General features: G+C 42.2%; 1 protein-coding gene and 1 pseudogene across 2 annotated transcripts in view; both read right to left on the reverse strand.

Moving 5' to 3' along the window:
- Positions 1-26,135, reverse strand: part of CLYBL (citrate lyase beta like) — a 243,245-nt gene that overhangs the window by 199,289 nt on the left and 17,821 nt on the right. The gene's annotated exons all lie outside the window — the stretch shown is intronic.
- Positions 17,747-18,681, reverse strand: LOC116631507 (annotated as a pseudogene). The gene has a single exon (XR_004299198.1). The product of XR_004299198.1 is annotated as a small nuclear ribonucleoprotein G-like (transcript).

The following is a 26,135-nucleotide window of genomic DNA, read 5'->3' on the forward strand; positions in this document are numbered from 1 at the left end:
CTTCCGCTCAGGTCGTGATCCCAGGATCCCAGGATCCCAGGATCCCAGGATCGAGCCCCGCGTCGGGCTCTCTGCTCCTCAGAGAGTCTGCTTCTCCCTCTCCCTCTGATCCTTCCCCCTCTCGTGCTAATTCTCTTTCACTCTCTCTCTCAAATAAATAAAATCTTTTAAAAAAAAAAAGATTAATCGTTGGGGGGGTGGGTAATTAGCTCTATGGCTGGGCATCAGTATTCCTCTGTAGGTACTAAGAGGTAGAGAACAAGAGGCAGGTAGTCTGTTATGGCTGAAAAGTACCTATTCCAACTCTCACTTTCTAGCTCAAGTGACTCAGAAAGGTGAAGGGCCCTCCCCAGGTGACCTGGGGAGACAAGGACTCATTTCATCATTTCCTCCTGCTCTGAGAAGGGGTCAGTCACTGAGAGGAGGGTGAACAGCTCATGTGAGAATGAGCGGGGGCGGGGGGGGGGACCTATGTTCTTCACAGACTGCTGCGGAGTCCCATGCCAGGGTACATGGCAACTCAGAGGGCTTAGTCAAAGGCAGCCCTGGCACACTAGGGTCTTGTGCAGTGGTAACTGAGACTGATTTTCCTTAGATCACCTGTCTCACTCCTTCTCCCCTCCCTTTCCACTTTAATATAATAAATGGTTACATCACACTATGCCCACACCTGTTCTAAGTTCTTTCAATTTTATCACACCAAATCTTCATAAAAACTCTCTGAGGTAGGTACTATTACTATCATCCCTATCTCACAGAAAAGACAACTGGATTAGAGAGGTGTAGCCAGCTCACAACAGTGGCAGTGCTGGGATTAAGTGCAGGAGTCTGCCTCCAGACTGTGCCATCTCCACAAAAGCACCTTTCCCCTCTATACGAAGACATGGACACTTAAAAGCGTTTAACAGTTAAAGAAGGTGTTAAGGGACTAACAGGGTTAGCCCTTGAATATGCAGGGCAAGGGCTGCCATGGTAGTAAGTGCTCCCCAGCAATGTGACTTTGGGCAAGGATGTAACGTCAGAGCATCAGTCTGTCTGACTGTAAAATGGGGCTATGATATCTATTTGGCTGCCTCCAAGTAGCTTGCTGAAAATGCAATGAGATCATCTGTGTGGATATGGTCTGTAAAGTCCAGTGGAACAGAAGTGGTATTCATTTTCATCATGTGAGACCATCCCTGCCGCCTGACATCCAGAGAGGGCCACTCACAAAGACAACAGGCACCAGAAGCAAAGCTGACAGTTTCCATACTTCAAATACTTAAAGTTCCATGGAACCCACAATGTGTCACTTACTGGGATGAGAGGTCGCCCTCATTATCGCCTCCTCCCCACATTATGCCAGGGCCCAAGAGGCAAACTGGATTTAGGAAGCTTGAATTACGAATAATAATGAGAAATAATTGTGCTGATATGAATCCTCCTAAAACAAACACAGTGGTTACTATCTCCAGCCAGCCATCTGAGGCGGCATCCCGCAGTACCTACATGCGTGTGGTGGCCATGCGGGAGGAGAGATGCCCAGAGCTGACTGACCCACATGCTTGTCCCACCCATTAGAGGTCACTGTCCTGGCTTCTTTCTGTGAGTCATACTTTGTGCGCAGACACCCGAAAGAGCATAGCTGTACTGACAATAACAAAATCTAACACTGCAGCACCCGCCATACTCTTCTAAGTTCTTCCCCCCGACCCTGCTTTATTGAGATATAATTGACATATAATATTGTGTAAATTTAAGATATACAGCATAATTATTTGATATACATATGCATTGCAAAATAATTACAATAAGGTTAACACATCCATCACTTCACGTAATTACCATTTGTGTGTGTGTGTGTGTGTGTGTGTGTAGTGAGAACATTTAAGATCTATTTACTTCAGTCTGGCAAGGAGAAGGGTTCTCAAGACAGATGGGTCATTGCGTGGAAAGAATGGGTCTGGGCCAGAATCCCGGTTCTGCCAAGCATCACCATGTAATCCCAGTTAAGATCCTTAACTCCCGGGGCGCCTGGGTGGCTCAGTTGGTTAAGCGACTGCCTTCGGCTCAGGTCATGATCCTGGAGTCCCTGGATCGAGTCCCGCATCGGGCTCCCTGCTCGGCAGGGAGTCTGCTTCTCCCTCTGACCCTCCCCACTCTCATGTGCTCTCTCTCATTCTCTTTCTCTCAAATAAATAAATAAAATCTTTAAAAAAAAAAAAAAAAGATCCTTAACTCCCTGGGTCTTGGGCTCATCCAATATGAAACAGGGATCACAACACTTGTCCTATTCAGAGTTCAATGAGATGATGTACTCACGGAGTTCTGCACCAACCTTGGAGGAGGACTCAGTGTATATTCACTGAATGACAGAAAGGAGGGGGTCACCAAAGGATGATGGCAGTGTGCATCGCCATGGGAACTCCACTGTAAGGAGTGTGTAGCATTGTCCACGTTTCCCCCTGTGCATGCTAAAGGCACAGTTTAATGCTTAAGAACACAGATTCTGGAGTCGGGCAGACCCAGGTACACAGGTGCAGCTTTTTTTTTTTTTTCCTGTTCTCTCAGTAACCTTGGCCAAGTTTCTTAACTTCAGTAAACATGGTTCCTAATCTATAAAACGGGGCTGACAACAGGACCAAGCTTATTGGACTGTTCCGAAGCATGCAAGTAGGTAACACACTGAGCAGTTTGAAATATAATATGTGTGGCAGAGCGAGGTTTGAGAGATTAACCACTGGGTTTGACCCCACAGGAGTTAACATCAGCACTGTTACTTCTCATTATAGACATTTAAGTTGTGTTAAAATACTCCTTAATTTTAAAATTGTGAGTTGTCTCAATGTGTCTCACTCCCAGTTTTGAGGCCAGAGGCTCTGTGCTCTGCCCACTTTCACTTTCACTCATTGTTCTGATGCGATTGCTTTGGGGACCTTGATAGTAAGCAAGACTATGGTGACATGGAAGCAGGCTAATACACTGGGCAAGAAAAGACTTGAGACCTGATGACTTGGGCTGAACAGGATCACCCCTCCACATATGGGCCTCAGGGCTTGAGTGGAGGCCCCAAGCCCCAGCCCACCCTTCCTCTTAGTGCCCCTGGTTCAGTCCTGTATGTGTGCGGACATGCCAACTTGCACATCTAAGTTCGGTGTGTCACTTCCCAGCCCACCGCACCTGTTAGCTACCCCTCCGGTCTGGGGTGTAAACACGACAGGGCACTGTCTGCCCACCAGGACAGACCCAGGGAGACGCTCATGGACGCCCAGCTAACAGTGACATTTCCCAGCCTCTCCCGTGTCTGGGTATATTCATGAGAGTTGTGGTGGGTGGGGTATGTCAGGGTGAGCCCAAGTATGGGATGCCTGTATAAGGAAGAGCAATCTTCCAGTTCCCCGCGTCATGGGCCAGGTCAGAGCAGCCCTCTTAGGTAAGATGCTGAGGGTAGAAGAGCCACAAGATAAAAGGAACCTGGGTCCTCACAGAGCCATCACATACACACTCTACTACCTACCTACACTTAAAGTGAGAGAGAAATTATTTTAGATAATGGCACTGAATCTGGGGGCCTTTTGGTTACAACATCCAAACCTGTACCCCGACTTATATACTAGTTACTCTACACGTTTGAATGAAATGGGTACGTAGCCCACCGTGCCTAGCATATTATCACTTGAATCAGTCTAATTTTGAGCAGGAGAAAGAACAGGTAAACCAAAACTACACTGTTGGTCCACTAGGACATCTGGAGCACTATGGGATTCCAAGTATGAGGGAAGGTTAATAAAAACTAGCAAGGAGGAAAAAAGAAAAAAAACAGAGAACAAATGGAAAGCCAAGGAGAAAACAATCAGCAACTGCTCATGTGGTAGTTTTATTTTTTATTTTTTTAAAGATTGTATTTATTTATTTGAGAAAGAGAGACAGAGAGAGAGCACAAACAGGGGGAGTGGCAGAGGGGGAGGGACAAGCAGACTCCCCACTGAGCAGGGAGCCTGATGCAGGATGCAGGTCTCAATCCCAGGACACCAAGATCATGACCTGAGCCGAAGTCAGATGCTTAACCAACTAAGCCACCCAGGCGCCCCTCATGTGGTAGTTCAAATTTTCAAATAGATGTACATGATTAAGGAGACATCTTAAAATGAAATATCATTATTTCATTTGCTCATAATAATAATGGTGCCATTACCACCAGATGAGTAAACAGGCACAGATACTTGCCCTGCAGTTACAACGGAGTAAATTTTGTTTGTTTATTTATTTATTTATTTACTTACTTATTTATTTTAGAGAGAGAGCACGCACGTATGCACGAAGTAGGGGGGGGGGGTGCTGCGCAAAGGGAGAGGGAGAAAGCGTGGAGCCTGACACTGGGCTCCATCTCACAACCCTGAGATCACGACCTGAAATTAAGAGTTGGACGTTTAACTGAGCCATCCAGGCATCCCACAACCGAGTAACTTTAAGTCTAGAATCCTAGGTGCTCCCTCCTAAAGATTTTATTTTATTTTTTTTGGACAGCCATCTTTGTCCCTAGGTTATCTGCCTAATGACAGAGAGTCCTCTGTAGCCAATCAAACACGTCATCCCCACAGTTAACATCTTGAGCAGAGTTAAAGATTAAAAATGCTGGCAGCACATCCATTCTGGTGACTGAGCTGGGACAAGACGAAGGAGTCGTGCTGATGCCAAGATGCCTAGGGTTGCCTTCCCACTGATTTTGTGAGTGTGCCCATATCCTTCCAATAAATCCCTTTTTGCCTGAAAAAGCCAGATTCGGCATCTCTTGCTTAAGAATTTTTGTTGTCTTGGGGCGCCTGGGTGGCTCAGTTGGTTAAGCACCTGCCTTTGACTCAGGTCATGATTCCAGGGTCCTGGGATGGAGCCCCGCGCAGGGCCTGCATCTCCCTCTCCTCCAGCTTGTGCTCTCTTGCTATCTCTCTCTCTCTCAAATAAATAAATAAAATCTTTAAAAAAATACCTTATTAAAAAAGAATTTGTGTTGCCTTCATTAGGCTGACTCAGTCAGCAGAACCTGTGACTCTTAATCTCCAGGTGTTGAGTTCAAGCTCCACATTGGGCATAGAGCTTACTTAAAAAAAAAAAAAGAATTTTTTTGCCTTAAAAGAGCCAGCTTTAGTATCTGTTGCTTAACCAAGAATCTTAACTGATAGCCATAACCTAGAATTCCATTAAATTCAAAAAATATTTATTATTCTTGATGCACACTCAGCACCAAGACAGCACTGGCTTCCAAACAGGTACAAGGACCGGCCCTACCCTCCAGGAGACTTAATCTAATATGCGAGACAGAATAGGGTACAAAGAACAATAAACGTGAGCAAAGCTATAGGGATGCAGAAGGAGGGTGTCTGTTAGTAGGCTGAGTGTGAGTGATTGCTAAGATGTCATAAGAGGAAGGTGATTTTTTTTTTAAGATTTTATTTATTTGAGAGAGAGAGAGGGCACAAGTCGGGGCAACGGGTGAGGGAGAAGCAGACTCCCTGCTGAGCAGGGAGCTGGATGTGGGACTCGGATCACGCCCTAAGCCGAAGGCAGATGCTTAACCGAATGAGCCACCCAGGCACCCGAGGAAGGTGATATTTGATCAGGATTTCACCAAATAGAATATGGGAAGAGGGGTACTATAGGGAGAAGGAACAGCATGAGCAATGGCAAGGAGATGGGCCAGAGCCGGGGTTGGGAGAGCAGGGGATCCTAACAGCAAGAATTTTAATGTGACTGGTGGGTCAAGTACATGGTGTTGGAAGATGATTCTGGAAATTTGGAGTCAGGGTATAAAGGCCACTGTATGGCCATGTAAGGTCTTCATTCTTTAGTGTTGGGAGCTACTGAAACTTTCATTTATTTACTGAAACTTTTAAAAGAGTAGAGCATTGAGATTTGTGTTCAGAGACTTCCTTCTGGAAGACAGACAGGAGGGAGGAGAGACCAGGCAAGAGGAGATAGCGATGAGCAGGGATAACAGTAAGGACGGGATGGCCAGGAGCCATAGGAGAGATAATATAGAATCTAAGGAGTTGGATGGAATCAAGGATAACTCCAAAGATTGCAGCCCCAAAAACATGGAAATATGGCCTCAGAGCCATGGCCTTGAGTGGTACAATGACCAGAAAAACACACCAAACACAGAGGCTTCCCTGCTTACCTTACTCCTCAGAAGAACACATCTACCTTTGGCCAAATCAAGACTCAACCTCATCTCTGAATAAGAATTAGCAATACAGTTCCTGATTCCTGAGCAGTGAGGCTAAAAGAGGGTGAAGCCTGAGGTTTCCAACACTGTTCTTTATTACTGCCTCTCTAGAAAAGTATTTTTCTCATGAAGAATCACAGAACATTTAACATATAAGTTCTTCATCAATGTTTCAAATTTTCCCCACCCTTCAAACAGCAAATAAGATTTGCCAAAGAAACCATGACATTGCAAAGGTACAGCTCACTGAAGTCTACTTAACTGTTACCCTTGTTTAGCTTTTTTACCTTCATGACATCATTTTTAAGGGTCTTTGTCTTCTTCACAGAACTGCACCTGGACGATCAAAAATGGGTGCCAATTATGGTATTTTAGTTAAAACTGGTTCCTGCGCATCATTGTCTTTGCTAGAAGAGAGCTGGCACCAGCAACAAAGGGTTGCTATTAATAGTACAACACAGAACACAAGCGGAAAACTTGAGTGAAATTATGTTTTTTAAAACCCAGTGTTTAGTGCCCAGAAAAGGGACAGACTGTGCAGCATCTGTGCTGGGGGGATATGGAACTAATAAATCATTGCCGTTTTTACTACACATAGGCAGAATATCATAGCACAGCCAAAGCCAAACATTTGCTGTCCGAGAAAAATGATTTACATTCCAGGGCTTTTTTTTTTCCCCCCACTCAATTTGAGAGTTTACCCATTTATGCATCCAAAATGATTTTACCAATTTAACTGTCCTATAATCATTAACAGTTTTTTATTTGGGAAGGGTTAAATTTATGAATGAAATATTAATATAAACATATATATACATCCTCATGTTCAAACATAAAACATTCATTTCAAAGTCTGATTTGCAGGTGTAAAGCTGCGTAACATGGAAATTGGGCTGAAAAAAAAAGATATTTTGATGCATATAAAAAGAACTAGTTTTTTAAAAAACTACTAGTGAAGCTGGATGCTAACTATCTCTTATCAGTCCAAGAAAGCAGTAAGAAAAGCATATGTATCTTTTTGCTGAATTAATTTTATCAGATAATCAAAGCAAGTTTATAAAAGACCTTAAACACTGAGGAAGGTAAGATATCCTTCTTCAGTAAATAACAATCTTAGGAAGATTTCTTAAGCTTCAGGCACATTTGGCCACCCTATCTGCTCTGGAATACATTAGTGTAATAAAAAGAGGCTTCTAAATAGTAATGCAGGCAGTTCCACTAATCACATTATCATCATAATGTATTGACAGTGAGAGAAGTCACAGAAAACAAGGACTGACAGGAAAACTGTTTCAGAATTCAAAGAACAATAGGCCATTTATTTTGGCATGCCATAATCATTTTACCTATACATTCTTTTAGAAAACTGGTAAAATTTAGGAAGCAGAGCCCTAGAAGGGCTAATACATATTAGGAGCCTTCCGAACAGTCAGTGGCATTCAAATTTTTGTCCTGGGACTTGAAAAGTTAAAGGCATGGTCCTGCCAATTGTGAGATGCCCTCTCCAACACAGACCACCCACAAGTACGGATTTTCCATCTGGTGAACAAAACAGACAGCTCCTTAATTATTTTTAAAAAGGATTTTTCTCCCTAACATACTTTCTTTATTTGTCTGTGACCTGGAACTTAATGGAAAACCTGGTACATGCCAACTTCATTTCTTATAATGAAACATCCTATTTTATTGTTTTAACTGGGGTTTCTCAAAGGCTCTAAGACAGAAATTATTACCCCCAGAACTAATGCTCCAAACCACCAAGACAATTCCAATGAACAACTGTTTTCTCAGAACAGAGAATATCTTGTTTAAATATTAACCACTGAAGTTTTCTCTCAAAACCAACATGATGAAAATAGGAGGGAAATTATTTTCCATCATTTTTCACTGGGCATCCATACTGCTAGTGTCAAAATCTATGGCTTTTCCAACAAGATGGCCACCTCTGCCAAAAGCATGCTCAGAAATGCCAACTGTAATTAAAATCTGGCACCTGTCTTGGGCACCAAATTTGCTTCTAATATCTCCATGTTGAAATGTGTCTCAGCTTTGAGAGGACGTAAGATGCTTTTTGCCCTCTGCCCTTCGGAAAAACACTCAACTGGAAAAATTGACGGCTGTTATCCCGAAAATTACATTTTTTACATCGTAACTACACTACATCTTCTCTGCTTTCTTTCCCTGAATCTGTTTGTTTAATTAGTCCCAAGAGAATCAGCATACATTCCCTTCACACATTTTGTTTTTATAAACCTCAGGAAAAACAGGCAGTGAAGTTAAGTTCTTCCTAGTACGAAGTTGTGTTGGGGGTGGGGGGTGGCAACATGGATAGATTTCAATAAGAGGTTAGGTCCTATGGAAATGGGAAGCTATAGATGGGGGTGGGGTGCTCCCCTAAGAAGGCTTTTTAGACACCAGATCACTAAATCCTGATTTGATGCATGTTGTCCTCTCTGTTGTCTATAAGCTTGTGCCCCAACTATTGTTTTGTTGAGCTGGGGCTCTCAAAATCTTAGTACAGGTTTTGTTCTTCAAACAATCTGTAGCATTTCCCAAGAAGAAACTCGCTTCTCTCTTATAAGCCTTTCAGATGCTTGACACCTGGCCCCACTTAAAGTGAGGACAGAGCAGTCTTAGGGTCCAGCTATCACACTGGAAGGGTAAATCTGTTGCACAGGTTGACCCCAACAAGCCCCACGGACAAAAGGCCAGAGTGTGAGACCAACCAAGAGCAGATTCACTGGAGGGGAAGCTCCTGGGCAGGGCCCCTGTCCACCTTTCCTACTGTCTTATCCCAGGGCCTAGAAGAGTGCCTTGCACAGAAAGGGTGCTCCATCAACACCTGCTGAAAGAACAGCAGCAGATCTGGGATTAATGTGCTTTTGTAAAGAGCACCTTATATTAACAGAGGGCCACACTGGCTTCAACAGTAAAAGGAACCTGATGATTATAAATTGTTGCAAGTGCAGGAAGATGCACTTCTGAGACTCGTTAAGGGGTGCAGACATGCAGATGTTCTGACCTTTGGACTTGCCAGCCTCCCTCTTCAGAAGCACTGTCAGCGACACCACTTAACCAGGCCACCCAGAGCTCCTAGAACACATCACTCTTCACCAAAATGAAAAAGGGGTAAAGTAGTGTGACAGAATGTTTAAGGTACAAATATATTTTACTATTAAATAATATAGACAGTGTATAAAAGTACTGCCCAATTTATGACAGAGTTCTGCTAAATTAAATTCACTAAGAATTTGCTTCTTAGAACTGAAAATGAATTTTTCTCCATGGAAAAGATGTTACAAATGATGGTTAGGGCCTCAGGAGAGCCCACAAAAACCCATTTAACCCCACAATGTCCCAAAGTGCTGGTTTAATGACACCCAAACACTTATGTAACAGCGTGTTCATGGGAAGAGAATCTGAGTTTAAACTAGGGAACTCCACAGCTATAGGAAAGAGAGACCCAGGATGCTGCTAGCAGCTTGTGGGAGCCCCCCACCTCCCCACCCCGAAAGAAAGCCATCTCCCTGGATCAGAAATTCCTCGAATGCAGCATTTCTCCAAAGTTTTTTACTGCAACCCACAGGAAGAAACATATTTTATACTTTGTGTAAAACGTATTTTATACAAAGTTTTTTACTGCAACCCACAGGAAGAAGCATATTTTAAAGATTTTTATATACTTTATAGCTCAGAAACATGCTCAACACCCCCCACACACATATTAAAAGAAATAAGTTTTATAAAACGAAATTTTACATGTGATATACTCTGACCAGAAAAATTTCTCTTATAATTCATTTTTTAAATGCTTGTCATGACCTAATAAATTAATTTCCAGCTCACTTATTGGGATCCCCAGTCTGAAACACCATTGCCCTGAACGATCCAAAATGAGGAGCTAAGGGGTAGTGAGTGATGGCTGCCCACAGGTGATTCTTCAACTTCCTATACCACATGACTAAATTTTAAAGTAATTATGAATAAAAAGATAAAAGACAATTTCCTGCAAATGTGTCAGAGATGCACGTGTCCCTTTGTTCACGCTCCCACCTGTTCAATCAATTCCTTTCTCTTCCCTCTCTACCTGATCAAAGATACACATGTTGGCAGAAAACCTGAGGATATAGATAATTATAGATACTAGATAACAGAGACTACAAATCATGCTGACGAAAAGCTGATGATCTGTAAACTTAAAAAAAAAAAAAAGTTTCTGGTTATTCAGAACACATGGATATAATTTAATCAATGCTTGGGCTTTCACCACCGGAGCAATGTGTAAACATTGCTGGTTGTGGGAATGTCATTACTACACCCTAGGTGCTGCGTCAGGACGCAGACAGAAGCACAGCACGCCAAGCCTCGTAGCCCCTTCATACAGACCTGCTGTTTCTCTCCAGAAAAAAGTCAAAGATTCTGGGTAAAGGGATGACTCTGGGGATTCCAGAGTCAAGTGAGTACCTGAGAGGAACCTCATGAGCCCAGGGGCAAAGTCCTCGTGAAGGCCATGCCCAATGAACACTTGAGTTCAGTAGATTAGAAAAGGGCCAATATTCTGGTTTTCGTGCTGGTGGTAGATTCAAGGAACCTGCTATGACCACTGCCAAGCCCTCCCATGTCTGCTTTGGCTAACGGTGACTGCATATTCCCATCCTCACAAGAGGAGCATTAGCCAAAGACGCAGTACTGGAGGGTCAGAGTGCCCATGGGATGAGACCCTTACCCCTCCTCAGCGAGTGGGCTTCTCAACCAAACCTACCTACAGTCAGAGGTCATAAAATGAGGATTCTTCCCAAAAATCTCTCAGAATCTTGCACCGTGTCTGAGAACTTGGGACCCTTCTAGGAGTTCCTCCTCGGGGAGTCATCTCTGATATGTGTCCTAAGGGTTTTCATTAACACAGGTATGCATTTTTTGCATTCTGTCACATTTTATTTAAAAATTCCATTCAGGGGCACCTGGCTGGCCCAGCCAGTAGAGCATGCAACTCTTGATCTCAGGGTCATAAGTTTGAACCCCATGTTGGACACAGAGTTTACATAAAATAAATAAAATCTTTAAAAAGTAAATAAAAATTCCATTCAAAAAATTGGGGAGCATTATTTTCAAATTCAATTTTAAAAGTTTTAGTTTGAACTGACATTTCAAAAAAGGAAAATGCACCAATCTCATAAACACCTAATTCCATTGAGTTCACCTTGGGCTTCTTATTTCTGTACTTTCATCCCTTCTATTGTAGGACTATTTTTAATAAATAAAGTGATTTTTTTATTGGTACACTAAATAATGGAAAGATGCATATAGTGCCAACACCACAATATAAACAGCTTTGGTTCATTTGGATTCCTATCTTATCCATTTACAATTCATTGTAACCTACGTTATCAATGATGAATTACTCATATATTTTTTAAAGATGTTATTAATTTCTACACCCAACATGGGGCTCAAACTTACAACCTCGACATCAAGACTTGTACTCTCTATTTACTGCGCCAGCCAGGCACCCCTCATATTTTATTTTATTTTATTTTATTTTATTTATTTATTTTTTAAATTTTAAAGATTATTTATTTATTTATTTGACAGAGAGAGACACAGCTAGAGAGGGAACACAAGCAGGGGGAGTGGGAGAGGGAGAAGCAGGCTTCCCGCTGAGCAGGGAGCCCGATGTGGGGCTCGATCCCAGGACCCTGGGATCATGACCTGAGCCGAAGGCAGACACCTAACGACTGAGCCACCCAGGCGCCCCCACCCCTCATATTTTAAAATCAGCAAAAAGCATACTATATCAATTGGGGTTCTATCAACAGCAGATAATGTATGATTATATGTTTGTATTGGTGATCGGAAAAAAGACTCCCAGCAGGACTGAAGGCAAGAATTTTCAGAAGAACCTCCACAGACAAAAATTATATATTTTTCACATTTGGCATTTGTCAATACGGCTCATAAAACCAAACAATGAAAGTTCTGTTAGAAAAACAATAAATGTGAAACAGGGTTAACACTAGGCACTGATTTTTTTCTTTTTTAAAAAAGATTTTATTTATGTATTCGACAGAGAGATAGAGAGAGCCAGAGAGCACAAGTGGGGGGAATGGCAGAGGGAGAGGGAGAAGCAGGCTTCCTGCTGAGCAGGGAGCCCGATGTGGGGCTTGATCCCAGGCCCCTGGAATCAGGACCTGAGCCAAAGGTAGATGCTTAATTAAGACTGAGCTACCCAGGCACCCCCCTGCACTGATTTTTTTTTGGCAAGTCCTCCCATAAAGGAAATATATTTTTAGGAAATGCATCAGTGAGTATTTGGATTTGTACCTCCCACCATATATTCATACACATACATATGTGTATTTATGTATGTATGTCTATAACTGGGTACAGGCATACATATTTCCAGAACAGTAAAAGTCCTACAGTCCTTAAGATAAAATAGCAGGGGGCACTGCCCATTAAGTTATCAGTTCCAGGCCTTCACTTTCTAATTGACAACTTCAGGGCTACTTTCATCACTTGTCAACTTCAAACTGACACTCAATTTTTCCTTTTAGATGATGTTGCATCTGTAATACAGCAGTGTTTCTGACATACTGCAGCATGTTCTGCTAGGAATATTTCTTCAGAAGCACAGCTTAATAGAAGGTGGAAAGGCAGAAAACCTGCTAAATGTTTTTCACATCTATCAACTACTCAAAAGAATACTGTGGGAAAAAACCCTCATTTTTACACTTAAAATACTTTCCACTAGTCTTAGCAATAATTCCAACTATTTAAAGCGAGTAGATATGGATTTAAATAAAATACAAAAAGGTATCTGTTACAAGAAAAAATATCTTCAGCCTAACATGGTGGAGATAGTGAACCATTAAAGATGACATTTTATGTCAATTAACATATAAAAGCCACAGCAAAATATATCTGGCTCCAAACTAAATGATTTTTAAAAACCATGAGACAAGCAAAAATACTAAATAGTTAAGTATGCAACTGTCCAGTCTATTAAATTGCCTCATATGAAAAAAATAAATAAAATTGTTTTGATAGGTGATTTGACCTTCAGTTTTCATGATTTAAAAAAAGCAACCCAAAATAAAAGAATCAAACTTAATTAAAAAAAAATTTGTTTTAAGTAATCCCTACACCCAACATGGGGCTTGAACTCATGACCCTGAGATCAAGAATCACATGCTCCACCAACTGAGCCAGCCAGGTGCCCTGAAACTTAATTTTATAAGTATAAAATGTTAGATTAAAATCAGACCATTCTGTTTAATTAAACTCTACACTACTTAGGGAATACGCATTTTCAACTACATGTAGAGCAATCACATGCCTGGAATTTTCCCAGATAATTTCAATTTCAAGTATTTTGTCCCATTATTCACTTCCACAAATGTAATCAAATCATGTGCTCAGTGAATACACCAATTTGTGGTTCTAACAATATAGTCACCTTGTGTAGGCAAAGAGGATAGATAGGTTTTACATTTTATTTGATTTTTGTTTCTGGCTTTCATGTGTTATATATAAATGCATTTAAATCATTGCTAAACCATTGGAGCACTCCTTTAAGAATGACTACAAATGCTTATGTTCTAGAATTGGATTTAGCCAAATAGTTGCTATTATGGTTGTCCGTGTTTATGAAACAATGTATGATTAAAACTTAGTAGAACTATTTCCGCACTTTAGAGGCTTGTACTCCAAAGAGTAACGGAATTTATAAATAATAATACATATGTGTGGGCACTAAATAACATGCTGTGTATATAGAGTGACCACAAGCCCTGGTTAGCCTGAAAGGTTTTGGCTGACTCCTAATGCCCCAGTATCAATATTAATAGCACTCCTTTCACTCTCCAAAGTGTCCATATTTGGATGATAAATTCTAAGGCCACACTATTCATCAATGTGAAGATTGGTAGATTGCTGGTTTTCTTTCTTTTTTTTTTTTTTAAGTAGGATCCTCGCCCAGCGTGGAGCCCAGGGTGGAGCCCAACATGGGGCTTGAACTCATGAACCTGAGATCAAGACCTGAGCTGAGATCAAGAGTCCAAAGCTTAACCGACTGAGCCACCCAGGCACCCCGATTGTTGGCTTTCTAACAGCATTTTTTATCACTATCATCTTCAAGATCTTCAAGCGGGTGATTTTTCAAAATTTAATTGGCTGTGACCTAAAATTTAGCCTTGCATGAAAGGGTGAACACAAAATACTAGGTCAGCATAGCCTTGTCAAAAGAATTCTACCTTTGGAACAGGACTGGTGGTTGGGATCCCAACTCTGCCTCTCAGTTTCATATTGGGGGAGGTACATACCCCTCTGCTCCTTGGTTCCCTGATCTGGCAATGGATACGGTTAACTGATGTAATGCCAACCAGCACAGGACTTCATAGTCACTAAGGAGGCGCCTATGAGTCATACCACCCCGTTCAAATCCTGGCTCCACCTCTTAGTAGCTAAGTAACCTTGGGCAGAACCAGCCAGGGGGCCCTAATATCAGCCGCTCTGAATAAGAATTAAGCCAGATTGTATGTTGGTGATGTAGGAAAGACGTTATTAGGGTTCGAAGCCGACGGCAAGAAAGAATTCTTGAGACATCTTTGGTGCAAAAAGGTGGTTTTATTAAAGCACGGGGACAGGACCCATGGGCAGAAAGAGCTGCAATGGGGTCATGAGGAGCGGCCCATTATATACTTTCAAGTTGGGAGGGGGTTAGGGATAGCGTAACTCTCTAAGGAATTTTGGAATTCCAGGACCTTGAGGGGGCTAGCTATTGTTGGGAAAAGTTCATGTATTACCGTCTAATAAAACCTTAGTCACGAGACCCTTCAGATGTATATCGGTGGGCCATATGCTTGGGGGATGATTGCCAACACGTATCTTGGAGGCTTTAGAGATAAAGAAAGTTTCCAAAGGAATTCTTATACGTTAAAGTAGACTTACAGGATTTGGGGGGGGGGGGTCAGACTAGAATTGCCTTTTGTCCTTAGCAAAGTATTAACATCGAGTGAGTCCCTAGAGGAAGGTCCCTCTGCGTGTTTCAAGGACTTGTCAGTGGGCTCTAGGTAGTGAGGACATTTAATAATTCTTCTTCTGCCTTTGTTTCCCACATCATTGGGATGGCAGTGTTGAGGAGAGAACTTCAGACCTTTCAATTTAATGTACTTTTCAGCTCTCTTTTCATAAAAACCACTAATCTTTCAGCTCTTTTTAATAGTGTTTATTTCTAAGGTGATGTTCTCTATCTGCTCATTCATTGTGTGTATATTTACACACACTTATTTACCATTAAGTCCTTGAACATACTTATGGCTGATGCTTTAATGTCCTTGTCTGTTAATTATAACATATGGATCATCTTGAGTTTGGCTTCAATTAACTGCTTTCCCCCTCGTTTCCTTATCTATATAGTGATTTTTTTCTTAATTTTATTGATATAATTGACATATACTATTGTATTCATTTAAAGTATACGACATAATGAGTTGATATAGTGATTCTTGGTAAGACTTTGGACATTATCATTAATATGTTCTAGAGATTCTAGATTCTGTATATTTCTCTGAAGAGTGATTTTTATTCCAGCCAACAGTTAATCTGGCTGAACACAAACACCACACTCTGCCTCCTCTGTGGTGAGCAGCAGCTTGGATTTCTACTCCGTTCTTTCAGCTTCCAGGGGCTGCTTTTCCCCCAGTTCCACTGGAAGTTCCTCTACACACACACATAGCTCAGTGGCTAGCCAAGGATTTGTGCCATTTCATATGTAAATTTTGGAATTTATTCCCTCTTGGCTCCTTTCCCTCCTAACTTTCTGGCTGCTCTGCCAGCCTCTACCTCTGCCTTCTAGCACCTCAATACAGTATGGCTGCAATTTTTGCAGCGTACATAAGGTAGATTTAGAAGTGCCTTCAGGTAAAAAACCATCAAGTTGCAAACTTTATCCAATACAGTCTGTGTTTCAAGGGTAGATTCTACTCTAGTTTCTGCCTGATTGTGCTTGCTCTCCACTGCCTTAAAATAGTTGGCTTTTTTTTTTTAAGATTTTATTTATTTATTTTAAAGAGAGAGAGCATGAGAGAGAGAGAGAGAATGAGTGGGGGCAGGGGCAGAGGGAGAAGCAGTCCCCAAATAGTTGTTTTTTTTTTTTTGCATGGGGCACCTGGGTGGCTCAGCTGGTTAAGCATCTGCCTTCGGCTCGGGTCATGATCTAGGACTCCTGGGATCGAGCCCTGCATCGGGCTCCCTGCTCAACGGGAGTCTGTTTCTCCCTCTGCCTCTCCCCCCACTCATGTGCACTCTCTCAAATAAATAAAGTCTTTAAAAAAATAAAAATATTTTTTGCAAATTATATAAATGTTATGTACAGTGGGATTAGTGCAATCAAGCTACTTAACCATTCATGGAAACTACCTCATTTTTAATAGCTACATCATTATTATGGTATGACTATACCATAATTTACTTAGCTAACCTCCAATTTATGGACATTTTATATTATCATCTCTTTGGGTAACAATAAAAGAATCCTCCTTTCCAAAGGTGTCCAGACTAGATGACTGAAATATAGTGATTCAGTGAACAGGCTTCAGAAATGGGTTTGGCTTCTGCTCCATCCCTTAGTAAGTATGTAAATTTGGATAAGTCAATTAACTTCCCTGAATCTCATTTTCCTCACATGTAAAATGAACCAAAGGGTTTCCTCATGATAATATTAATACATAAAAGCACAGTGCTTGGCACATAGAGCTCAATAGAGTGTAATCCTCCTCAAAAATAAGAACAGGGTACAGAAGAGGGCAGATCTGGTATTAAGATGAATAGTACAGGGTAAGTGGGGACAAGAGAGATCAGCTGGAATGGGAGATCACAGGGGAAAGGCGAAAGAGAAGAGAAGAAAAAAGAGAGGCCAAAAATAATATATCTTTGTACAAGATAAGAATCCATCAAATGCTTTTCTGGTTCAGAACTACTTTAATCAACACTTGTAAAATAAGCAAAGTCCCTGCCCACAACTTTTGCACTTTTAGCACTTCTCTGAACCTTCTAGGGTCCTGGTGCCTGAGTTACAACTACAAAAATTGTTTTCAGGAACTGTCCTAGCCAGCAGCCTTCCTAAAGCTTCCCTCAACCTCAGGAAGACCTCACAAAAACATTAATGCTTGCACTACAAGGAGCTCCAGAGTAAAGAAAGGAGAGGAGGCATAAAAGAACAGGATGGCTTACAAAGAGGCATTTCACAATTTATCAGGACAATATCTCCCACACTGCCTCTCAGAAAAGCATTGCTTAAGTGGCCCATATGACAGTTAAACAAGGAATGCCCTGAGCTGCTTCTGCAGGAGGGGTGGGGATGTGTGGCCAGCATCCAAGCACACTTCTGCTGGATGAGAACAATCTACTTTCAACCTGGGCCTCACCCTTGGAGGGGTGCAGAACACAGCGGCAGCAAGCAAGGCTACCTAAGTAGAGAAACCATATCCAACCAACTTTGGGCACCTCTCAGAGCTAGCGGGAGTGAACAGAGCCTTTCTTTTCTTTTTCTTTTTTTTTTTTTTTGGACTATTATAAAAGTTTATTTAACAAAAAATTCAATATGAAAATGCACACGACCTGATTTTTATACTGTAGTAAAACAGGTACTATGGAGAGGGGACATGTGGAAGGAGTTGATTTCTTCTGATGAACACACCCATTGTTTATACTTGTTCCAAGGCTTCTAACATGATGATACTATTTCCTCGTATTGTTCTGTGGCCCACTAGTTGCCATCTCCACACATTCATCTATCACAAGATTCATAAACGGATGGAACCCCCGCAATATTCCTTGGACATGTCTGCCACCATTTAATTTCAATGATAATTTCTTGTCCATAAATTTTTTCAACTTGGGAGGGTGAGCTTTGCTCATGGTGTCTACTCGGCGAGCTCAAAGATGCCTCCAAATGGAATTTGAGGCGTCCCTCATGCTCCCGTGGTAGGCCCGGCATTCGAACAGAGCCTTTCTGACCACATCACTGGAGAACACCACCCTGGTGATTCTGAACACATATGTTTCCAGAGATTGCCTTCAAATGAAATAAACACCATCTCTGAGCTGACAGACATGTACCGAAGTAGTCTGAGATCCTCAAGAGAGGATCAACATAATATCTCCTTGGGGAAAAAAAAAAAGTCTTATAAAGGAACCAGGCTTAAAATGGGAATCCTGAGCAACAGGAACCTAAGGTCTAAAGGGGACAGTGGTTTCTCCCAGACAATACTTATCTCTTGGTATAGGGCCACCTCTCTCCTGCCCAGTCCCATCGATGTCCTTTGGAAAGAACTAGACCTCGATATGAAGCACAGAAATATTACTGAATGCCTACAATTTTCTCTGGGTCACCCATGGGAATTGGAAAGGCTGTTTCCCACTGGCCAGATTAAGAGACAAGCAACAGGGCTGCAGATGAACCTGGGACTCTCACTGCCACAGGATCCTGGAGCAGGAGGGCCATCACTAAGCCACAGGGACAGCTCTGATCTGATAGGGGGAGAACCAGGGACATTTCAGGTAACTTATCTAACTCCTAGAGGAGGGCAGGCAGTGGGGATGTGGAGCACTGATATTTTATTTTTTTTAAATATTTTATTTATTTGCTTGCTTATTTATTTTTTGAGAAAGAGAGTGAGCAAGCACGAGCAAGGGGAGGAGCGGGGGGGGGGGAATCTCAAGCAGACTCTGCGCTGAGCATGGAGCCCAACATGGGGCTGGATCTCATGACCCTGAGATTATGACCTGAGCCTAAATCAAGAGTCGGACGCTTTACCAACTGAGCTACCCAGGCACCCCAGGGCACTAAGATTTAAAGTTACATTTGGGGGCGCCTGGGTGGCTCAGTTGGTTAAGCATCCAACTCTTGATTCAGCTCAGGTCACAACGATATCAGGGCCATAAGATTGAGCCCTGCCTTGAGCTCCACGCTCAGTGCAGAGTGTGCTTGAGATTCTTTCCCCCTCCTTCTCCCTCCCCCTCTGCTCCTCCCCCTGCTCACATGTGCATGTGCTCTCTCTCTCTCTCTCTCAAATCATAAATAAATCTTTGAACAGGCACATTTGTACTGGTCAGGAGGCAAAGCCTGGAGCACCCTGATACACACATCGTTATGCCCAGGTAGATTCTGTACACTGTTCTCGGTCTGCAAAATGAGTTCTTGAATTCTTACCTAATCTGGTTTTCTTCATGGCTTCAGTTAAAGAATCATTCTTGGGATCATCAGCAGAGATCCTGAAGCTGGGCTGGCCCACACTCAGGGCCATTTGCCATTTCCACATGTGACCAAGAACCTGAATTCTGCCCTAATGTTGGGGAACCCTCCATCTTATGAGCCAATGGAAGCTGGACATGCTTCCCTATTCCCTCAACCCCAAGAGCTCTGCCTGTCACACACACTTGCCCCAGCCTGGGAACTCAGAGTCAGCCACACAAAGAAGCAGGAACCATGCACGAGTAGCTGTTTCAAAGTAAAACCTCCATATTAGCTGTGATACTTAAACCATCTATCATAGCGAACCTAAAGAAAAAAAAACTAACAAAAATATTCAGTTTTACTTGTTCCACTTGCAGCATGGCCCCCTTCCCCTCCACCCTCATCCATGAAGGCACAAAAAGAAAATAACATATCACAGTAACAAGAGAAAATAAGTAGCCATTGTCTCTACCTTTTATAGGCAGATGTTTCATGGGATTTGCCTGCAATACTTAAAGGCACATTTGTGATTTTGATAGCCTAAGACTAAACTGTATTACAAACTGATTACTGTTCAGAGCCTAAAGCTACAGTTTACAAGCTTGTTCTGCCTTCTTTCAGGCCCTCCATGCTTATAAATGACACCTTCCAGTGTCTTAAAGTATGAGAGGCAGCTAGCCCCAAATTCTCAGGCTGCTAATGGTTTCACATAAAATGAGCTCCTACAATTTTATTACCACCCTGGTGCGAATTCACAGGTGAGGGGCCACCAGGGAAAGGATGTGGATATGTCTCTCACTCCTGGCCTCCTAACTTTTCCAAGTGCAAGGAACTTTTCCACTCAATATTTCAAATGATTACTCCAACTCCCAAGGCTGCTGATTAAGCCAAATAGGCTCTACTACATTACTGAGAGAAAGAGGAGTAAGTCATCAAGTCGCCTCTCTGGAGAGTGAGGGGATTTGATTTTGCATTCTAACTTTACCCCTGTAAAGCTGATTAAGCAACCCACTGATCCTTTACATTTTGACTTAAATATACATTTAGTGGGTATTAGTCATTAGAATGTTGACAAGTAACTACTGGAAAATGTTAAATTTCACTTTCCAATCAGATAAGCCAGACACAGGTTTTGTATACATGTATCTCACAACACAAAGATTATTGATACTTGGAAAAGTGGTATTAGCATTAGAGATTCTATAAAGTGCACAATCTGGTACCTCTACATTTACGTGAAGTTTTAACAATATACAAATGCCAAATACAGCACCAATGACTGCTTTTGAAAGAACTCTAGAAGCCTTTAAAACAGGGCTGATTATCAGGAAATACATGAAATTCACATGTTCAGCTATATCGAACTTTGTATGACTATTTCTTTACCTTTGAAAGTGACTTACGGCAGCAGTGCCCGGGGGGCTCAGTTGGTTGAGCATCCGACTCTTGGTTTTGGCTGGGGTCGTGGCGTCGAGCCCTGAGTCGGGCTCTGTGCTCAGCGCAAAGTCGGCTTGAGAGATTCTTTCTCTCCCTCCTCCTCTGCCCTTCTCCCCGCTTATGCAGGCTCAAATAAATAAATAAATAATTTTTTTTTTTTTAAAGAGACTTAAAGCAGGCTAAATAGATAAATGGATAGGCAGTAGGTCTAAGAATATATTTCTCCTGCGGGGGAAAACAACCCAAAGCCATACACACTAAACATAATTTCCCAATTTTCAAAAGCAGTTGATAAATAGTGGCTGCTTAATGAGGGAACTTTATTTTCTCAGTATCTTCTAAAACTAGAAAAGGCAAATTAAATTTTAAATGTAAAACATGTGAAAAACAGTTCAATATAGCAGACTCTACTTTTAGAACTTTTTTCAAATTTCAAATTCAAATAAAACAAAAGTTCACACAAATGGCTTACATAAAAAAGCCTTCAAAAAACAACAAAACTGAACTTAAAACTTACACATAAAACGTTTTCCTTTTTAAGACCAAAGATTGGGGCGCCTGGGTGGCTCAGCCGTTGGGCGTCTGCCTTCGGCTCGGGTCATGATCCCGGGGTCCTGGGGTCAAGACCCACATTGGGCTCCCTGCTCAGCGGGAGGCCTGCTTCTCCCTCTCCCACTCCCCCTTCTTGTGGTTCCTGCTCTCGCTATCTCTCTCTGTCAAATAAATAAATGAAATCTTAAAAAAAAAAAAAGACCAAAGATCATCTAAGAGATCATTTGTCAGAGGCTTAGAAGTACTGAAAACTAAACTAGCTGCCAAAAATTGTTTACTCCGTAGCACATAACACCCACTAAGTGACCTGCAGAGAAAAATGCAAGCTTAATTTATTATGCATGCTTCTGGTTTTACTTCCTGTTAAAAGTAATACTCATCACCATATTCTACTCTTTCTTCATGCATTTTATCTTAATCAAAAATAAAGGTAAAGGGGGACACCTGGGTGGCTCAGTCATTAAGCGTCTGCCTTTGGCTCAGGTCATGATCCCAGGGTCCTGGGATCGAGTCCCACATCAGGCTCCCTGCTCAGTGAGGAGCCTGCTTCTCCCTCTCCCTCTGCCTGCCACTCTGCCTACTTGTCTCTCTATCTCTGTCAAATAAATAAATAAAATCTTAAAAAAATAAAAATAAAAAAAATAAAGGCAAAGGAAGGAACACAGGGGAAAAAAGTGGGAGTGGCAAGAAACAAACAAATCAGGATTTCTCAGTCAGAAATTTCAGATAACCTATGCATTAAGAATAAATCTATGGGGTGCCTGGGTGGCTCAGTCAGTTAAGTGTCTGCCATCGGCTCAGGTCATGATCCCAGGATCCTGGGACCAAGTCCCACAATGGGCTCCCTGCTCAGCGGAGAGTCTACTTCTCCCTCTCCCTCTGCCCCTCCCCCTGTTCGCTTTCTCTCTCTCGCTCACTCTCTCTCTCTCTCTCTCTGTTAAATAAATAAACAAATAAATCTAAAGAATAAATCTATGAAGGGGTGCCTGGCTGGCTCAGTCAGTACAGCAATCTTTGGGTTGTGAGTGTGAGAGCCCCACTCTAGGTGTAGAGATTACTTAAAAATAAAATCTTAAAAAAAATAAACCTATAAAAAAAGAATAAATCTATGATAAAGTACATCATGAATACTTTTTTCCTCTCAAAAGTGTAGGATTAAAAATTGGAATTATTACATTTACTATATTCTCAACATATTTTTATATACATAGTAGCTTTTGGGTCTTCCCAGATTCAAAAGCACCAGCCAAAACACAGAGCCAGAGGGAATGCAGAGAACTGAAAGCATTGAGCAAAGAGCCTGCACCAGATGAGCCGGAACTGTAGGCAGTCCTGCAAGTGCAGCAACACCAGGGCCTGCCTGTTAGTCCCAAAGATACAAGCTTTTTGTCAGGGAAGCTCTGGAATGTCATCTGTCTTAAATTACGTCCACCTGGGATTATGTTCCACTGACCAATATGGACAGATTACTGGAATTTGAAAACCTCACTTTTTGGGTAATTGACATTTAAGCTGTTTGAAGTTTCTCATTAAGGTTGCTTAAGAAATTAACAGCAGATGTAGGAAACTAAGTGTATAGTATTCAGAGAAATGAAGTCACCTGAAGGCTCCAAATAACTAGAAGCATTTAAATGTAGTAAGTGCATTAGGAGGAAAGGATGAACTAGCCTGCCCCATAGGCTGCAATTTCATCACTTTTTCTCTATTCCAACTAGGTTTCCCAGCACATTTTAAGTGTAATTGAAAGAAAAGAGAAAGACAAGAGGTTGACATGATGAGGGACTACAACCTAGACCACAGTTCTAAGAGCAAAGCACTAACTTGATGGAGGCTGAGAGAGAGTAAACATCTCCACCGCCTCCCTGTTGGCAACAGGATGTAAATCTGAAATCCTGGGCTGGCTTTGAGGCCCTTTGCCGCCTGGCCCCAAACCCCCTGCTCAGCTTCATACCCAGCCCTTCTGCCGCTAGGCACCCCCGACTCCACAACAACCCCCTCCTCACCCCCCTGCTGTGCCTTTGCATATGCAGTTCCCTCAGCCAGGAATGCCCTTCCCTCTCCTATCATCCTTTCAAATCTGCTCAGAGGTCAACTTCCCTGGGAATAGTCCCCATGCCCTCTAAAGTCACTCCTGCCTCTGCTTTACCACTTCCCATGCCACATTCAGTTTGCTCAATATTTACTAAGTACCCACCATGGGCCACAGCACTATGCTGGCTATTCAAAGAATAAAATATAATAGTGGTAGAATTGTCCTTTCAGGGTCTCATTCCCTGACCCAGGCACCTTAGACTACACACATATCTTACAAAAGATGTGCCAAATAAAGCACCTCCAGGTACCTGGTATGGTGACCTGTGGAAACTTTCTTCCTTCCTCATTTTTAGGAGCTGCCTAGGACTTAGGAAGAGGCATAGTTCTCATCCTTTCCAGGAGAATGTATAAATGAATGCCTGAATAATAAAAAGAAATGTGTTGGGGCGCCTGGGTGCCTCAGTCGTTAAGTGCCTGCCTTCAGCTCAGGTCATGGTCCCAGGGTCCTGGGATCGAGCCCCGCATCGGGCTCCCTGCTCAGCCTGCTTCTCCCTCTCTCACTCCCCCTGCTTGTGTTCCCTCTCTCGCTGTGTCTCTCTCTGTCAAATAAATAAATAAAATCTTACAAAAACAAAAAAAGAAATGTGTTATAAGTACCTCTTACTTAAAAAGAACACGACATCAATATGTTTTAGAATTTCTTGTTGTAAAGAAATGTTCTACGAAGTAAATACTTTTCCCATTTACCTGCAGGATAAAATGAATAATGATTCCTGCAAGAAAATGATTTTGCCCTTACTAAAATAAAAGCCAAATTAAAAAAAAAAACCCACAGAAAGGACACCACATCAAGCAGTAAGCCATATGGTTGTGAAGATAAAGTTTTTTATCCTTCATTAACAATAATCCTGGAAATACTAACATTTTTACTATGCCTCAAAAACAGTACACTAATTAGTAAAATACAGCTGTGTCAACAGTCCTGTTTCTATCTTTGAAAGTCATTTCTTCAGCTCATGCCTGGGGTCCTCATTTAGCACATTAAATGTGTGTGGAGCCTAAAAACTGCTCATCGCTGCTGGTCACTGGCTAGTTGCTAACGGTTAGCAGTTCCCACATACAACAGAATGTGTGGAGCCAGCCAGCTGGTTTCGGAAACTTGTTGATGAGCAGTTCCACCCAGGCACTGCGCGGAGACAGAAATAAGGAAGCATGGAGCCTTGTCCTCAAGGAGCGTACAGCCCACCAGGCATTGGATCAACAACAGAACTCTGCCCCTATCAGCCTGTGGGTTCATTTAACTAATTCCCAACAGAGAAGTCCGAGAGTAGGAGGCTCTTCTCCAACAGTGGTCAGTAATCCAGTGTTGGTCATACATGTTTATAGCCAAAGCCAGAAGGCCAAGCCTTCGAGGACACCTCACCCTAGTATCAAGCAGGGTATCTGGGGTGGGGGTGGGGAATGGTGTGCGGCAGGGAAAATACAAAAACAGAAAAAATTTCAGAATAAAAGCAAATATTGTTTTGGATCCTGCTAAGATTCCTACACTGAACTTAAAGACTGTGACTTTTTTTTTTTTTAACACATCTTCCAGTTGCTGAGTTGATCCTGAGTTGAGAAAGTAGTGTGTTCCCCAGGTGAGAAATTCTGCAATAAACAGAATGTACTTGGGACAGAAACACTGGCTGGAGGGAGATTTATACCACATGAACTCACACAGGCTGGGCTCTTCCAGTGGTTCCTCAATGCCAAGGTAAAGCCACGTCTTGCCATTAAAATATCCCCTCCACCCACAACTCATGTTCGTAAACAAATAATATAGACAAGCACGTGCAGACACCCCTTTACGCTTTCAAAAACTCTTTCAAAAAAAGGAGAATACTAAGGAATGTGAGAACAGCCCTGGACTGTGTTCAAAAACTCAAGCCAAGAAAGAACCTTCAGATTTGACATCTTAAATTAGCAGGAATGTTTAGACAAATCTATAATCTAGGAAAACATACATACACCCACACTCACACATAAAAAGTTTGCCTTTCCACCCTCTCATGTCAAGTGAATAATGAGTAATGAATTCTGTTTACTGTGACCCTACGGTGATTTTTTCATTCAAGAACATTTAATAAGTACCTACTATGTGTCAGGCGCTACACCGGGCACAGACATAAAGAATACACGTGGAGCTTCCAGTCTGGTGGATGAGACCAAACACAAGAGGGAAATGCACCCATGCACATCACATTAAACAGGATGCTCTGAGGGAAGAACATGGGGTTGTGAGGGAAGACATGCTTTAGATGGTCATCCCCCTCCCCAAGGAGGTGGCTTTTATGTATTTATCTTACTTCCTTTTCACATTCATTGTTTATTGATGTTCTTATGAGCCAGGCACCATGCATTCAGTGCATCTCATTTAATTCTAACCACTCTCTGTGGTAAGTAAAAATCTGCTTTACAGATGACAAAACTAAAGGGAGTTGGCTAGTAAGTGGCAGGGCCAGGGCTATCGCTCAGGTTTGTGTGACCTTGGGGAAGTGTCTGAACCCCTTTGACCCTCAAAGCCCATGGTCTGCCTTCCATGCTGGAAAAAGCAAGAGAAAGCCAACGATGCCAGCATGAGCAGAGTATGTGAGAAGGGTGGAAGCATGTGAGCTTCAAGGGGTAGAAGGAACA

Source organism: Phoca vitulina, unplaced genomic scaffold, assembly GCF_004348235.1.
Source record: "Phoca vitulina isolate PV1807 unplaced genomic scaffold, GSC_HSeal_1.0 scaffold5, whole genome shotgun sequence".
Classification (NCBI taxonomy): domain Eukaryota; kingdom Metazoa; phylum Chordata; class Mammalia; order Carnivora; family Phocidae; genus Phoca; species Phoca vitulina.